At 45.0% G+C, this 18,592-nt stretch overlaps 1 protein-coding gene across 1 annotated transcript in view; it reads left to right on the plus strand.

Annotated features, from left to right (window-relative positions):
• Nucleotides 1-13,040: 13,040 nt before the first annotated feature.
• CCDC73 (coiled-coil domain containing 73) overlaps nucleotides 13,041-18,592 on the plus strand; it is a 158,717-nt gene continuing 153,165 nt past the window's right edge. Inside the window, exon 1 of the mRNA XM_065592461.1 lies at nucleotides 13,041-13,385. The gene's annotated coding sequence lies outside the window, so the exon portion shown is untranslated. The remainder of the gene's footprint in view (nucleotides 13,386-18,592) is intronic.

Genomic DNA, 18,592 nt, shown 5'->3' on the forward strand with positions numbered 1-18,592 from the left:
TATTATTTATGGATAGACACCCAGATTCTTGGTTTTATGGCCCAACTTTATCATAAGTACAACATCTCATGCTATTTTTATATATGGAATTATGGCCCTGAAGGCTGGGCACACAGATTTCTTGGCTAGTTACTATGGCTTTGGCTATGTCTACACTACAGACCTTACAGTGGCACAGCTGTAGTGCTGCAGCTGCACCACTGAAAGATGTCCCATGTATCTGTCCTAGGCCGATGGGAGAGCGCTTTCCCGTCAGCATAATTAAACCACCCCCAACAAGTGGCAGTAGCTATGTCGGTGGGAGAGTGTCTCCCACTGATATAACGCTGTCCACACCGGTGCTTTTGTTGGTGAAACTTTTGTCGGTCAAGGGGTTGCTTTTTCACACTGCTGACTGGCAAAAGTTTTACCAACAAAAGTGCTAGTGTAGACAAAGCCTTAGTTTTAGGTTTTCCTTTTTTTAAGAGTCTCACATTTGCAAGTATTTATAGTGTTATTGGAGAATGGATGCCTAGATTCTTTCAGTCGATGTGATTTACCCTCAAAAATTTTTTATATTATTTCTATTTAACTAAAATCAGTTAGCTAAAATGTGGTCAAATCTCTGGATCTAAATGAAACTCCAAATCAGATTCCAAATACTCTCTTTATTCTGTCTTGTTGCATACTGTCCTTTTGGAGGGAAAAAAGATAATTAAATTCTTATCAATAAACTCTTAAAGGAGGAAGGAAAAGTGTAAAATTCTAGGTTTCAGAGTAGCAGCCGTGTTAGTCTGTATCCGCAAAAAGAAGAGGAGTACTTGTGGCACCTTAGAGACTCTTTAGAGTCTTAGAGTCTCTAAGGTGCCACAAGTACTCCTGTTCTTTTTTCTAAAATTCTAGTTTGAGTTGATATTTGTTCTTGCTCCCCCTCTATCTGGCCCTGATTCAGCAATGCATTTAAGCATGTGATGAAGGAAGAATTACTCTAAATCAGCAATTTTCAAACTATGGGGCCAGCCCTCCCAAGGGAGGCATGGGAATGTGTCAAGGGAGGTGCCAGCTCTGTGCTTTGCTGTTTTGTTTTGTTTTTTTAAGAGCTCTAGCTGTCAGCCCCAGGTAGCTCCATTCCCTCACCAGGAGGCAGCCCAGGCTCAGGCTTTCCTTCCCCCCAGGATCCCTCACCTGGAGGTGGTGGGGCTCTGGCTGTCAGCCCTGGGGTATCAGCAGCAGCACAGAAGTAAGAGTGGCAATGGGGCACTAAGTCTGCTTTGAAAAGTGACGAATATCACTTTTCACATTGCCACCCTTACTTCTGTGCTGTTGCTGGCACGGTGCTGCCTTCAGAGCTGGATGCCCAGCCAGCCAGCAGCTGCTGCTTTCTACTCTGCCTTCAGAGCTGGATGGTGGTATATGTAGTTTGGGGGACAGCATAAATGACCACAGACACAAAGAAGGGGTGCCTGATCAAATAAGTTTGAGAACCACTGATCTAAATGATGTGGAGAGGTTTTTTTTAATTGCCATAACACTGCTCTACAGCTAAAATGCTTCTGAAATAAATGTAGTCAAACTTTACTAATTCTGGGTCACTGAGAACAAAAATGATGCTTAAATTGTTGATTGGCTCTAGTTTTCAAGATATGCTATTGGTCAGTATATACGACCCTTGACTTGGGAATGGCAGAGGATAAGTGAGTTATAAAGGGAAGGGATCTCAATTTAAACCAGAAATGACTAAAATACATCTTTGACTGGATCTATGAATAAATCTATGACTGGGTTTGGACAGTACTTGCTTTTTAGGCAAAACACTGAATGATGCAATCTGAAGCTGGTATTGCATCATACATGATATGAATTGCATCATGTTATTCCTAGAAGTCATGGATGATGCAATCATAATGAAGCTTACATCACTCTGCTGAACAAATTGCCCTATATCAACTCTAGAAATCATACAGTGTCGTGCTCTATTTGTCAGTGTTTGATTTTGCAAAGGGACACATTTCTGTTTAGCCAAAGTGAGCAGAGATGCCTCGTACTTGTGTGAAGAGTGCAGATAACTTCTGCTATGTTTGTGGTGAAGTGACTTTTGCATCAGAAAAGCGCAGTATAACCACTATGGTTAAGAAAGCCTATCACCTTTATTTTGTCTGCAAAATTGGAGATCAGGACAAGAGGTGGGCCCCACACATATGCTGCAACACTTGTGCAACAAATCTTCGCCAGTGGTTGAACAGGAAAAGGAAATCTATGCCTTTTGCGGTGCCAATGATTTGGAGAGAGCCAACAGATCATACCAGCAATTGTTACTTCTGCATGATGCCTCCAGTTGGGAAAAAGTGGAGTGTGCATTATCCAAACATTCCATCAGCCATACGCCCAGTACCCCACAGAGAAGGACTGCCGGTTCCTGATGCACCAGAATCATTCTCACTTGAGTCAGACGAGGAAGAGGAAGAGGATGAAACTTCTGGTCCTGAACCATCAATGTCACAGGACCCACATTTTCTCCCATCCTCCTCCTCTGAACCACACCTCCTAACACAAGGTGAACTGAATGAACTTGACAGGGATTTGGAACTACCCAAGAGTAAGGCAGAGCTGTTGGGCTCCAGACTACAGCAGTAGAATCTCCTGGCAGGTAATGTTAGGGTTTCCATGTTCCGTGACCGTCAAAAGGATCTTGTCCCATTCTTCTTCATGGAAGGTGATCTTGTAGCCTGCAACAACATCGATGGTGTGATGGCAGCCCTCAACGTCGTTCACGATCCAGATGAGTGGAGACTGTTCATCGATTCATCGAAGACGAGTCCTAAAGCTGTTTTACTGCATAATGGCAATGTTTTGCCATCAATTCCAGTTGGTCATGCAGTCCATATGAAGGAAACCTATGACAACATGAAACAACTTTTGAGGTGCATAAACTATGACCAACATCAGTGGCAGCTTTGTGGCGATTTGAAGGTTGTTGCTCTCTTGCTTGGTCTGCAGACTGGATACACAAAGTACTGCTGTTTTCTCTGTGAATGGGATAGTCGTGCAAGAGATTCCCACTACATCAAGAAAGATTGGCCACTCCGACAGTCATTGGAGCCTGGGAGGAAAAGTGTTCAGCATCCACCACTTGTTGAATCAAGGAAGATTTTGTTACCACCCTTACACACCAAGCTGGGTCTGATAAAGAACTTTGTTAAGGCCATTGACAAAACACAAGCAGCTTTCAAGTACCTCCATGGAAAATTTCCAAGGTTAAGTGAAGCTAAGATAAAGGAAGGTGTCTTTGTTGGTCCTCAGATTCGTGAACTTCTTCGAGATGATGCCTGACCATGCACTGCGTGGCAAGGAAAAGACGGCATGGAAAACCTTCCAGTTAGTGGCAATAAATTTTCTCGGAAACAACAAGGCAGACAACTACAGGTTGTTGGTGGAAAACCTCCTCAAGGCATACAAAAGCCTTGGTTGCAACATGTCACTAAAGATATATTTTTTGCACTCTCATCTAGATTTTTTTCCACTGAACTGCGGAGCAGTGAGCGACGAGCACGGCGAGCGATTTCTCCAGGACATTGCAACAATGGAGAAACGCTATCAGGGCAAATGGAGCCCATCAATGCTTGCAGACTATTGCTGGACAGTGACAAGAGATGCTCCATTTAATGAATACAAGAGACAAGCCAAGAAGCGCTGAGTAGACACTGAATAGGACTAAACTATGTACAGAATAGTTTTTTGCCTTTTGTTTCATAATAAATTTTATTTATATAACCCTTTTGCTGATCTTTAAAGTGTTACATAAACAGGACAGGTGAAATATTATCATGTAAAGCAACCATAAACACATGAAAAGACCTAGGTTTACAATTTATGATTAAAACTCTATCTACACAATATACATAGACATAAAATGTAAAAACTTAAATATCTTAGAAACAGTAGCCAATCAGTTGTTTTAATTGTCATATTTGAATTCAGCACATCAAAATACATAATAAATAGCATATTTTATCTCTGAAGCAGACGACTTCTCAAAAATTGTAGACCAGTGTAATTTGACAACTGAAACAGAAGTCACCATCCAAGGCATTGCCCACATGGAAAAGGCCTGAGCAGAAGTTGAGCCATGTGGGCCGAGGGGTTTCCCAGAAGACTGATTGCAAATGCAGTGGGTGGGTACTGATTTGTTGCAGCTGTGTTAGAGAGGCCAGAAAATAAAATTTCCAGCTGTTCAAATATTGGGGCAGGTCTACAGTATGGATTAAGAGGTTTCAGAGTAGCAGCCGTGTTAGTCTGTATCCGCAAAAAGAAGAACAGGAGTACTTGTGGCACCTTAGAGACTAACAAATTTATTAGAGCATAAGCTTTCGTGGACTACAGCCCACTTCTTCGGATGCATATAGAATGGAACATATATTGAGGAGATATATATACACACATACAGAGAGCATAAACAGGTGGGAGTTGTCTTACCAACTCTGAGAGGCCAATTAATTAAGAGAAAAAAAAAAACTTTTGAAGTGATAATCAAGATAGCCCAGTACAGACAGTTAAGTCTACCTAAGTTACGCAACTTCCGCTACGTGAATAACATAGCTGGAGTTGACGTACCTTAGGTCGACTTATTGTGGTGTCTACACTGTGCTGGGTTGACAGGAGAAACTCTCCTGTCAACTTACCTTACGCAGCATCGATCCACCAGTAAGTGGAGACAAGCCCCTAGAGTTAAACTGAAATCTGAATGACTTTGGAAAATTTTAGTCACAGATTCTTTACTTAAAAAATATAGGAGAAATTGGAAATCTGGAGCCCAACCTTCTTAACTTCTGTCTACTGGGAAATCTTCTTCCGTTTATTGTAGTTTGAGTTAACAAGATCTGTTAACTGTGGAATACCTGGAATTATAAATTAAGACTTCATTCAGCAACCAAACTTTTATTATTTTTATGTATAATTATTTCTGTAGTGCATGTGTGTGCATGGCTGTTACAGAAAAATTAAAAGTGAGCAAAGAGATTCCCAGTTTAAGGACCTGATCCTGCAGTCCATACTTGCTCAAGTACACCTTATAAAACAGTTGCAGGCTCAAACTCTAAATTTTATGTACAGAACATTCTAGAATAAGGAAGATGGATCTGGGAAGGATGAAAATTCATATTAAAATGATATACTTCTGTCACGCATATGTTTTATTTTTTGTATAACAATGATTTGTGCTTTTAACAGCCTCCCCGCCCCCCCTCGATTGAAGCATCAGTTGTGGCTCCATGGTTAAGTTTTTAATTCTGTACTCAAAGCAGGCATTCAATTTCTTTGTTATGAATGAAAAATACAGCTTATTTTCTGAAAAAACAGCATTAATTCTTTGCACATAGAATGAATTTTGAGAATTTGAAAGTAAATTAATTAATTAGTTTAAAAATTTAGAACTCCTTGTCAGATCTTTATTTGACTCTAATGAAATTAATAACGGAATAATGCAAACTTCCCTTATAATTTAAATTCAATGAAATCTTGTGTATAAAGTACACAAGATTTTTTTTTAGGGACTAACATTTAACTGGTAATTTTTTCCAGTTATTCTTCATCATGGAAATTTTCTATTTCAGCACAGGTTAAAGAATAATGTTCTTCTACAGAGAATTCCACAAAGAACTTAAGAGAAACAAAAATATGCCCTCTTCCAAAATGGTCAATATTTTCCATTGTTCCCAAAAGGAGTGATGTCAAGCTTTAGGAAGATGACCATAATCCTTCTATTATCAGGAGGTGGAGAGGAGCCAGAGGTGGATTAGGGGTTTGTGGACCCCTGGGCTAGAGCAAGTGAGTGCCCCACCCCACCCCTTTCACCTGCAGTTCTCCCCGGAGCTTCTGTCAGGGAGTGAGGTCAGGGTGCCAGGGCTTGCCCCGCTCCCCCGGTGCTCCTGTCAGGGAGCGGGGGAAGGCCTGTGCCCTGACCCCGCTCCCTAGCAGGAGCACCGGGTGAGCAGAGCAGGGCAAGCCCCTGCACCCTGACCCCACTCCCCAGCAGAAGCACTGGGGAGGCAGAGCAGGTTGGGGCCCGGGGGGCCCCCAATTAGCATGGGCCCTGGGCACAAGGCCCAGTGGCTAATCCACCACTGAGAGGAGCACTGTGAGGAGAAGGCGAATGGGGAGAGCAGCCATCTTTGCTAGATGTGGCTATGCCGGGAGTGGGCAAACTACAGCCCAGGGGCCACATCCTGCCCTTCAGATGTTTTAATCTGGCCCTCGAGCTCCCGCCAGGGAGTGGGGTCAGGGGCTTGCCCCGTTCTGCATGTGCCGTGGCGCCGCGTGGCTTCCGGAAGCAGCGGCATGTCCACCCCCCGGCTCCTACACGTAGGGGCAGCAAGGGGGCTCCGCACGCTGCGTCTGCCCCAAGCGCCTTCCCCGCAGCTCCCATTGGCCTGGAACAGCGGCCAATGGGAGCTGCAGGGGTGGCACCTGCGGACGGGGCGGTGCACAGAGCTGTCTGGCTGCCTCTCTGCGTAGGAGCTGGAGGGGGTCATGCCACTGCTTCCGGGAGCTGCTTGAGGGAAGCGCCACCCGGAGCCTGCACCCCTGACCCCCTCCTGTGCCCCAACCCTATGCCCCAGTCCTGATCCCCCTCACGCCCTCCGAACCTCTTGATCCCAGCCTGGAGCACCCTTCTGCACTCCCAAACCCTCATTCCCAGACCCACCCCAGAGCCCACAGCCCCAGTCAGACCCCCAATTCCCACCCCCCCACCCCAGCTCGGAATCCCCTCCCGTACCCTGAACTCCTCATTTTTGGCCCTATCCAAGAGCCTGCATCCCCAGGTGGAGCCCTCACCCCCTCCCGCACCCCAACGCCCAATTTTGCGATTATTCATGGCCCACCATACAATTTCCATACCCAGATGTGGCCCTCGGGCCAAAAAGTTTGCCCACCCCTGGGCTATGCTCTCAGTCCCACTGAGAACAGAAGATAGCAGCCATTTTGAAACAGTGAAATTCCATACCTTATTATGCTTGAATTCCTTTTCATTTTAAACATAACTCTGAATTTCCTGAGTTTATAACATTTCATTTGGGGATTATTAGGACAATCTCATATTTTACCATTAAATACTGATATCTCCATCTTTTGCTTGGGAATTTTATTTAAGGTTTGAAGAATCCAAATTTTTACCAAGGAAATGGAACTGGAGTGTAGGTCAATGTTGGCAGGGTAATTCTGAGACTGTCTGAGTCCAAACAGAACCTAGGTTATTAAAAAAAACAGAATTAACAACTTGTCTTTTCATAATTAACTCTCGAATATTAGGGATTTCATGTAAAGTTCAAAAACAACATATTTGAATATATAGATTTTAAGCAAGTTATTAGAATAAAATGTTTGAGAGTCTAGGTGTGAAATACTGATCCCCATGAACTCAATGGGATTTTTGGCTGACTTCCATAGAGATAGGATTTCACACCATAATTTTTCCAAATAATAGCAGGCAAAGCCTACCTTTTCTGAAGTTCAACAATTACCTACATGCACCTATTCACTGTCTGATGATGCATGCATAATATGTTCTGATACTTAGTAATTATTTTAAGTGAAATTAAAATCCATGCCAAAATATTGCTGCCATTATTTATTTCTAAATGCCTACATTTTCTTTTTGGATTATCTTGAATTTTCCTTTAACAAAATGAAGCTTTGTTACAGCAGATAAAGAAAAGGAACAACACTGAATATCTTCAAATACAAAGGAAAAATACTCTGGACCAGAATTTGGCTATTTTGCAAACTGTTTAGTTTTCCACTTCCAAAATGTTGGACAGTGATTGCTCTCTATTATCTACAGAAAATTGTGAAGACTAGTAGTTAATATGTGCAGGTTTAAAGTGCTAACCTCAGGTCATGCCTACACTAAGGCCTTGTCTACACTGGCAAGTTTCTGCGCAGTAAAGCAGCTTTCTGCGTTGTAACTTCTGAGGTGTACACACTGCCAAGCCACTTAGTGCGCAGAAACTGCGCAGTTGCAGCACTGTACAAAAACCCATCCCAATCAGAGGTGTAGCTTTCTGTGCCGGGAGTACAGTGCCGCGATGCCAGTGTAGACACCCTGGTCGATTACAGCGCTGCGGTTGGCCTCCAGGAGGTGACCCACAATGCCTGTTCTAGCCTCTCTGGTCATTGGTTTGAACTCTACTGCCCTGGCCTCAGGCGACCAACCATCATCCCCACCCCTTAAATTCCTTGGGAATTTTGAAAGTCCCATTCCTGTTTGCTCAGTGACACGTGCAGTGGTCTCAGCACATCTTTCCAGGTGTCCAGGCCTGCTCCATGCACCAGATGATCTCCCGCTTGGAGCAATGCCGAGCTGCTGGACTTCATCAGCATTTGGGGAGAGAAGGCTTCCAGTCCCAGCTGCGCTCCAGCCATAGGAATTATGATACCTATGGACAGATTTCATGATGCATGACAAAAAGGGGCCATGACAGAGACACATGGCAGTGCAGGGTCAAAGTGAAGGAGCTGTGGAATGCCTACCACAAGGCGCGGGAGGCAAACCGCCACTCCCATGCTGTGCCCACGAGCTGCTGGTTCTACAAAGAGCTGGACGCGATACTGGGTGGTGACCTCACCGAAGGCCACTGTGGATACTTCGATGACTCACGTGCCAGTCGAGAGTGGACCGAGCCAGGAGGAGGAAATCTTGGACGGGGATGTGGAGGGGGAAAGAGACCCAGAGAGAGAGGACAACTCGGAGGTCAGAGATGCATGCAGCCCAGAGCTCTTCTCTACCCTGGAGGAGGCTAGCCAGTCACACCTGTTGGATCTTGGCGAAACGCAAACAGGAGAGGAGGCCCCCAGCAAGTGGCTTTGATTGGGAGAATTGCTGAAGCGAGTTGTTGGGGGCAGGAGGGTTGCAGAAAGCAGGCTTGTGTCTCTATGATGTGCATACCACCACATGCCTAGTCTGAGCGGCAGAACAGGCTGTTGCTTGACTCTCTCACTTCACGGGAATCTACCTCAAAGTTCTCCAGGAAACTCTCATGGAGATACTGGGCAATCTACTGCCGCAGGTTCTTTGGCAGAGCTGCTTTGTTTCTTGCCCCATTAAGGGTAACTTTCCCATGCCACTCTGCTGTCACCAAGCGGGGGTGGGGGACGACGACACCATTGCTGCACACAGGCGAGCCGCATAAAGGCCAGGGCGGAAGCCGCAGTCTTGGAGAAGACCCTCCCTTGATTCCCTGCTCACCCTCAGCAACGAGATATCTTCCATAATGAACACAGGCTGTAGAAAATGTGGAGACAGGAATGATTATAAGCCCCGCCCGCCCCCCACAGTGCTGGCTCTCCCCAAGAGCCACGTGCCCTGTCTACAGTACAGTCCTGGAACACTGATTTACCCTGTCCCTGAGGTTTGTCACCATTTTGGCGGGTCTTGTGGCTCATGTGTGCTGGCCTGGGGTCAGCCAGTTAGTGACAGGTATTTGAATAGTGGCTGTGTTTTAAATAAATGGTCTCTGTGTTGCAAACAATACTGCTTCTGAAAAATGTTGCATTTTGACTTCACAGATATGACCTTGGGAGCCCAGCCTCCCTCTTTGTTATTGCTGGCTGAATGGCTGAGCAGAATTAGAAAGTGGTCAAGAAGAACTAAAGAGGACTTTCTGCGCGAGGTCATGATGCACTCCGTGGCCAAAAATCAAGAATTGAAGGAGTGGTGGGACAGCGAGAAGAGGGACCGAAAGGAGAACATGGTGCACCAGAATGAAGCCACGGAGTAGCTCTTAAACGTTATGGAGCACCAAGCAGACACGCTCCAGGTGCTACTAGCACTGCAAACAGAGCAGCTCCACGCCCTCCCTCCCCTGCAGTCGCTGTCACAAAACTCTTTCCCATGTGCCTCCCAGATACCGCCAACACAATTATCAACTTCCTGGCTCCAGTCTGTACCCACTGCATTCCACTCCTGCCCCGTCATAGTCCAGCCCTGCGGACTCCCAGTACCCATTACACTCAACACCCATCCCTCTGAAGTTTAGCCCTGTTGAAGTACAGCACCCACTGCACTGTACTCCAAAGGAGAAGGTTGGATATGCTCCCTGGACATACACAATTTTTAACCAGCCCGGGATCCCACCTCCTCCTGGACCCTCCCCTCCCCTTCAGTGCTGATGTGTTTTTTTTTGTTTGACTCTCTTCTCTGGTTGTTGTTTTTTTACTAAAAGAATTGTGTTTGTTTGAAAGGAATCTTTATTCCATGAATTGAAAGCAAATAGAGCCCTGCAAAGCAACAGGCAATTTTCTTACACCTTCATATTGCAGCGTCTGTACCAATCACAATCACCTCCTAGCATTACAAACATAGGTGCCGACTCCATGGGTGCTCCGGGGCTGGAGCACCCCTGGGGAAAAATGGGTGGGTGTTCTGCACCCAGTGGCAGCCAAGCTCCGCTCCCCATCCCCCCACCCACCTCACCTCCGCTTCCTCCCCTGAGCACGCCGTGTCCCCACTTCCTGCCTAACAAGCTCTGGGAGGGAGGGGGGAACGGGAACGCGGCGCGCTCAGGGGAGGAAGTGGGGAAGAGGTGGGGCCGGGGATTTGGGGAAGGGGTCGGAATAGGGGCAGGGAGGGGGTGGAGTTGGGGCAGGGACTTTGGGGAAGGGGCAGGGGCGGGAGAGGGCGGGGCAGGGATGGAGTCGGGGTGGGGCCGGGGGCAGAGGGGGGTCGAGCACCCACTGGCGCCAGCAGAAGTCGGCGCCTATGATTACAAACACTGCACTCCTGAGCATAGCAACAAAAATATTAGTGGCTTTCAGCTCCTCAAGCTCCTCCTTTCAGCTGCCTCAAGGCATCCCTGATCCTTATGGCCCCGCACTGCGCCCCTCTAATAGCCGGGGTCTCTGGCCGTTCAAATTCAGCCTCCAGGCACTGAGTCTCAGCGGTCCAGCCCTGAGTGAAGCTTTCACCCTTCCCTTCACAAATATTATGGAGCGTACAGCACACGGCTATAAGCATAGGAATATTGTCATCAGCCAGGTCCAGCCTCCCATATAGACAGCACCAGCGGGCCTTTAAATGGCCAAAAGTACACTCAACAGCCATTCTGCACTTCCTCAGCCTGTTGTTGACCTGCTCCTTGCTGCTGCTAAGGTGCCCCATGTATGGCTTCATAAGCCACGGCATTAAGGGGAAGGCGGGGTCTCCCAGGATCACAATGGGCATTTCGATTTCCCCCTACGGTGATTTCCTGGTCCGGGAAGAAAGTCCCTATTTGCAGCTTCCTGAACAGGCCAGTGTTTCAAAAGATGCATGCGTCACGCAACTTTCCAGACCAGCCTGAGTTAATATCTGTGAAATGCCCATGGTGATCCAGAAGCGCCTGGAGAAGAACCATTGAGAAATCGCTCTTCTGATTAATGTACTCGGTGGCTAGGTGGTCTGGTGCCAGAATTAGAATATGCATGCCATCTATCATCCCTCCACACTTAGGGAAGCCCATTTGTACAAAGCCATCCACAATGTTACACACGTTGCCCAGAGTCAATCTTTTGGAGCAGGATGCGAATAATGGCCCTGAACACTTCCGTCAACACGAGTCCAACAGTCTACTTTCCCACTCTGAACTGGTTAGCGACTGATTGGTTGCAGTCTGGAGTAGCCAGCTTCCACAGTGCAATCGCCATGCGCGTCTCCAACGGCAGGGCAGCTCTCATTCTCGTGTCCTTGCTGGGCTGGGGCGAGTTCATCACACAGTCCCATGAATGTGGCTTTCCTCATCCAAAAGTTCTGTAGCCACTGCTCATCATCGCAGATGGGCATGTTTCCCAGTGCTTGTTTCCCGAGCCCAAAAGCAGCGTTCCATTGTGGTCAGCATCTCCGTGAATGCCACAAACAATCTCGTGTCATAGCTAGTACGCGTAGCGAGATCAATGTCGCACTGCTCTTGCCTTTGTAGTTTAAGGAATAACTCCACTGCCACTTGTGACGTGTTAGAGCAAACAGGATATTGAGCAACAGTGCGGGATCCATTCCTGCAGATTGAAGAGGTAGAGCGCACAGTACACAAACTGTTGAAAGATGGCACCAAATGCGGACGGAAGCATAGGGATTGCTGGGATGCGAAGCAATGCATCACGGGGCATTGGTATAGGATCCAGGACGCTCCCTCCGCCTTCCCACAACTCTTAGCAGGAGAAAGAGGTGCTCTGTGGGATAGCTGCCCAGAGTGCACGGCTCCGAATACCGTTGCAAGTGCCACAAGTGTGAACACGCTATTGCGCAGGCAGCCGACAGTGTGAACACACAACAGCAGTTTCCCTTCAGCGCTCTCTGAGCGGTGCTGTAACTCTGCCAGTGTAGACATACCCTAAAAAGGCATTACAGCAGTATAGCTATGGTGCAGTAGCTATGCCACTGCTGTGCTATAGTGTAGTGGTTCCCACAGTCAGGGAAGGTTTTTTTCTAGTGCTGTAGTTAGTCCCCACCTCCCTCACTAGCTAGCATTCTTCCAGGATCCCAACAGGCTGAAAACAGCAGGGGCTAGATCAGCTGAACTGTAGTGCTCAGGCTGTGTGGATTTTTCACACACCCCACTGTTGTAGCTATTCTGCTCTAAAATGTTATTAAGATTATGTTAAAAAAAATTGTGAACAGAGTTTGAGCATAGAAGTTTCTGGTTATCAGGGAATAACATACAGATTTCGAGGGTGCAAAATTTAGTTTAAGATCAGGTGGCATGAGGAATACATAATCTGCAATATCCCCGATTGGGCGTAAAATGTTGATGGGTCAAAGTACAGACATTGAGATATGAGGGTATGAAGTTCATAGAGTGTTTGTGTTCGGGTATGGAGTATAATGAGTGGATATGATGATGAGGATGGACTGACCCTCATTTGGTGAGATTTAATGTTTATGGAGTTTATGGTTCCAGTTATATTAAGCCTAAACCAGGCCTCAGCTTACAAATTCCTGTCTGATCTCCCTTCCCTATCGTTGCTATCAGTCTGGCCTAACAAGCTCCTCACATTTCTCTCTCTCACTTGCCCTGGTTTTAGTGAGAAGCCAATGGCAGCACTAGTGCAACCAGCGCAGCTGTTTGGGACTCAGGCCATAACTGAAGGGCAGATGATGCAATTTGCGGGTGGACCTTCCTTGCTGCATATTTTATTTTTTTTCTATTATTTCTAATGATTTTACACATAAGCACAGGGAGGCACCCGGGAAATGGAGGGTGTGTGACAGCGACCAGAGCCCCAGAAACCAGCCTCCTTCGAAGGCTGAATACGGCTCTGCAAACCCTCAGCCGAGGCCCGTACCCAGCTGCCCTTCTCGGCCTCTCGGCGAGGAGGAACCGACGGTTGGAATTGGCGGGAAGGAGGCTGCTCCGCGGCGGTGGTGGCTCAGCGTGCGGGTAAATGGGGGACGATGACCCGGCCCTTCTCCTTTGGCTTTTTCCTCCTTCACCCGCCTCCCTTGTAACGTGTCCTTCCCTTCTCCACCGCCCACCCGCCCTGCCTCCCTCGTGTTACGCCGCGCTGGGGGGAGGTTGTTTTTCTTCAGGGTTTCAATGCAAGCGCACGGATTTGTAAAGAAAAGGGGGGAGTCGAGCTGCGGGGCTGGGGCACTACGCGGGGAGCCTGCAGGAGGCGGGTGGGTGCGGGGCTCTGTTCGTTGGGTTCCCCGAGCTCGTTCCCGGGGGAGAGGGCGCAGGGATGTCCGACACGCCGGCGGTGTCCGAGCGACCCGCAACTCCAGCTCTCCCCGGCTGGCGTTGCCGGGGACCGGTCTCTTCCTCGGCGGCGCCCGCCCAACCGCGCGGAGGGCGGGCGGCCTCTGCCAGGTGCGCGGGTGTTTTGAGTGCCCTGATTGGCGGCAGCGGCTGTGCAAAGCGGAGAGAGAAGCCCGATGCTTTTTTGGTCTAGCTGCTCTTTAAACAGCCGCTGGCCAGAGCGAGGGGTTTAAAATCCTCCCACCTGTGAATGTTGTAAAACTTACCTTCTCCACCAGACCCCCCAGCAATGAAAAGACTCCAGCTAGCAAAATAAGGGCTGCAGTTTTGTTAAACCCCCTCTGGCCTTTAACAAACCAACCCACCACCACCAGGGAGTGTGAACCTGCTTATAACACACAGGCATGTATTATTGCCTCTTCAGTCTTCCCACGCTAGGAAAGCAGTAGGGAACTGAACTTGACAAGATTACTGTTCTCAAGGAGCTTCAGAGAGCAACTTTGCCCAGTTCAATCCATTTCCAGTTTCCTGTGCCATTTTGTTGTCACTCCCCCCATCCGTCCTGTAAGGTATAGTCTTTATGTGCTTAAATCCATTCAAAGTTAAAGTTTAGAATATTTACATTGCTAAAATGTGTTAATAGCTTCTTAGCATATGCACAAAGCAGTAATTGAGCCACAAACAGCAAATATGTAGAAGGCCGTTCATGCCTTTGCTTCCTGTCTTTGTGCTCTATGGTCAAGATCAGTCTCCCATACACGGATCTTGGCAGAATGACACATCTTCTGCTTCCCCCCCCCCCTTTTCCTGTCCCTGTATTTCATTCTTCTATCTATCCCTTCACTTAATCCTTTGAGTACTACTGTAATAATTTCCTTGCCATATATTAGTTTGTTGTACATTCCAGCCTAGAGGAAACATGCTACTAATAGCATTTATGATTCAAGGACACTGGCAGACAAATTGAGTGGCTTTTTTGCATTGGCTTTTAATTTCCATAGTGATCCCTGAAGCTGATTATGTATTACAATGACCACACTAATAATTGCCTCAGCTGGGAGAATAACTGGTGAGGGTAGCCAGTAGTAAAGTTTATGGTGATGTGAGATAGGAAATATACCCTCTATGCATCAATCAACGGATGATGTGCTTTGTTGCCTTTTAACATGACAGTGGATTCCAACAAAATAAAGCTATTATTGACACACAAATAATACAAGCACATGTATGACATTTTTAGTAAGAGGATAACAATTTATTGTAAAGTGAAATATCTTGTTTTTTCTTATTTGTCCCTCTTATATTGTCTCTTATATTTGTGTCCAGAGCTAAAATGTAAAAATATAGTTCTAATTTTAAAAAAAGTCTTTAAATATATTTATATTGAGAATTAGTTTTAAGAAGCTTGCTTATTGAATTTCTTACACCTCTTTTGTGTTTTCTCTTAATCCTTAGTTAATGGGTTTTGCATTATATTGTACCTTTAGGGTGATATTTCTTAGAAAATATTTCACTGAATCTGTAATAGCAGGAGCAAATTAATTCCTTAGTGAGATTGGCATATGAGAAGTTCTTTCTGCAGCACATCAAAATTTGTATTAGAGGCTAAGAAAGAATGATGCTTCAGTAGCAAATTATGCTTCCTCTGATTAATAAGACTAAGGATACATGTTTAGTGATGTATCAAAAAGGTTATATACACAAATTAAGTTTTTAATAACTTCAGCTGTTTGTGTAACTACCTGTGCACTGATTTGAACATTTACTACCAGTGTGAAAGATTCCATAGTGTTCAGATTATTTTAGGGCTTGAGAATATGAACCAGAATCTAGTTGCATTCCTGCCACTTTGTGTCACTTAGAGCAGCTTTTTTTACACTGCTAACTTGAGTCAGGACTCAAGGTGGCATAGATCCACCCTTAGAATCTGGGAGCTGTAACCTGTTTGTTACAGTTCATCTCTCTCCTTCCCTCAGTGTTATGAGTAGGTATCAATTGATCTCAAGTCAATGGAAGCTGCTAGGTGACCAGTACTTCTGAAAATTAGCCACTTTATTTGTGTGCCTAAATATGCATATAGGAGCCTAACACTAGGTACCCTTTCTGAAAATCTTGGCTCCTTTATTTGTTTCTATGTTTTGGGCTAATTGCTTTTCAGAATTCAAAATAGTCTTCCTAATTTCAATTTGTTGATTTCTTGCCATAGTTCCTTTATTTTTATTTATTTTGCCTAAATTGGTCTGGATCTGCATTTTGGAACCATACCTGTTGGCTAGAAAAACCGCTTGAACTTTGTCATTTAACCATACTGTTTTTTTTCCCCTTGCCTTTCTGCTTCTTTTATTTTTTTAAGGTATATTATGGTATACATAAGTAGCTTCCATGCTGAATCTAAGGATTTTAATGATCTAATTTTTTACTTTATGGTCTTCTTGAGTTGCTCCTCTTTTCAAAGTTTAATGTCAGTGTTAGATTGCAGCATGATGCCTTTTGTTGAGAATATTAAACTTAATTATATTGTGATTGTGATCACTGTTGTTTACTGGCTGAATCATAGTTATTCATTGTTCTAAGTCCCAAGTATTACATAGGGTTAAGTCAAAAGTAGCCTCTAGCTTTGTGTCCTGTGCCAAGGAGCAATCTTTTAAGGTTACATACAGCATGGGTAGAGGAGCTTTGCTGGCTTCTAACTGGAGGTAGTGGCAGGGGCTAAAGCATCCACTGAGGAACATAATGGCCAAATTATATTTGATAGCCAGCACTGAAAGTCTGAGCCACAGGAATATGGATTGGTCAGTGATGCAAAATCATCAGCAAACAGGTTGGGGTAAGAAGGCTGCTGGCCATGTGGGGACATTTTTTATAAATTGGGTCTTGGGGGTTTAACAATTTAGAAATTTGGATTCTGTGTGAAAATAGAAACTGGAGGTCTGATTCTCCACTGCTTTACTCTCATCTATAGCTTTGCCCGCAAACAAGTGCCAAGTGGATGTAAAACAATATCAAATAAAAATAGAATAATTTTACATCAAAAATGAACTCATTTTGCACAGGGTGTAAGTGACAGCACAAGGTGCAAATCAAGCCCCAAGCCTGTCCTAATAACAGAGGATCCAGTCATTCCCTTCATGTACTTAAGTCTGCACCTGGTGCTACTTTTGTGCCACTAAATCTCCTTTCCCTGATGGGAAAACAAGTTGGAGAGTCTGTGAGGTTGCCCTCGATTGTCTCTGACCCCATAGTTGTCTCCCAAAAAGTATTTCCAGATAGGGTAAATATGGCTTAGAGTTCCTAATTAGAACTACAGCAAAGCAGCATCGTTTAGTATGGTGTCAACTAGGTGGCAGTATAGTGTATAAAACAAACACTAAAAGCTTTGGTATCATTGTTTGGGCAAAATACAAGTAGATGTAATTTGATCAGGTTTCTGTAAAAAGATCTCAGTAGATGTTTCTAGTTCTATAAAATGTGGGCAGAAGTTAGGGGAGGATTAAATCATCTCACATCAATAAGTTATGGGTCCCATATACAATTTTAAAATTTTGATAAAACTAAGATAGTCTTATATTTCTATTTTTTGTTCTGAAATGGGTTAAATAGGATTGTGAAAAATTTAATGAAATTATTTTATGTATGCTTGAAAAGGCCCTTCCCAAGTTGTAATTGTGTTCCTACCATATTTGTGACCTTTAGATACACTACATTATATTAAAGGAAAATTAGTGTTTCTGGAGTTATTTTGAGGGTATTGTAAATACATTTTGGTGTTCAGTAGATCTATGAAATTTGCTTATGTGGTAGAAAAAAATTAGGAGAACTTAAATTAATCATTTGGATTTCTAGGTTAACTAGCTTTCAAAAGATTTCACAAGAAGTCGAACTATTAAAGAGAACTTCTTGCAGAGGAAGAGAGGTGGTCTCTCAGGTAGGCAGTTGAAAGCCATTATATGTTCTTGTACCGGAGCATGAGGATGTGTATGGTGCAGGTGTGGACCTGCAGGCGCTGCTGACAAAAACCTCTAATCAAAAGCACATAGGAGTGCATGCATCTTTATGTGAAGTACCCATAGAGAAAAAGCATCTGAAGAACTCCAGTTCCTGTACATATATGTAACCTCTCCTTACTCCCAATTATTCTCCAGGATCTCCAAGAGAGAAAAGCACAATGTCACCTCTAGGTAGCCTAGTTTATTCCTGCTCTAGACTATAAGCAAATCAGCAACACTTCATGCTCAGTAGTATCAAAGATAGCTGATAGATCTAATATTAGCGTGTGCACTTGTGATGTATCAGTGCCATAGCCAGATAAACCAGATCACCAAAAATATCTCAAATCTCCTTGACCAACAATTGAGAGTTGTCTTGCCACTACCTTCTCACTAATAGAATCAGGACTGTAATTGACCAGATTGTCAGCATCAAGAGATGGTTTCTTGACCATCATAGCACACACTTCCTTAAAGCATTTGTCATTTTGCCCTCCTAAAAGGAGATTTTGACCATCCCTACCAGCAAAGGAAGTAGCACTTCTCCTTGCCCTTTACTATAGCCTTTTACAGCCAGGAAGACCTTGGTTGAAAGCACAGGTTGTGGGATGAAGATTGCTTAATTATCTGTGAGAGATGAAGCAATATGCAAGACAGCTGGAGTGCCAATGGCAGAAATCCTGAACTGAAGATGGTAAACTGCAACAAAGATTTCTTAAGTTCTCATAGTGTGGCTCTACAGGACGTAAAGAAGTTGTTTCTTGCCTCCACCATAGCACCTGCAAAACCTGAAACAGTAGATTTATTCAATATACTGGATATCCTATTAAATCTGTTTTATCCCAGGAGCAGACCTAAGTACCTTCTCTTATGTCTTGTTTTGCAAAGAAAATTGATCAGATT

The sequence above is a fragment of the Chrysemys picta genome, chromosome 4 (assembly GCF_011386835.1).
Source record: "Chrysemys picta bellii isolate R12L10 chromosome 4, ASM1138683v2, whole genome shotgun sequence".
NCBI classification, from domain to species: domain Eukaryota; kingdom Metazoa; phylum Chordata; order Testudines; family Emydidae; genus Chrysemys; species Chrysemys picta.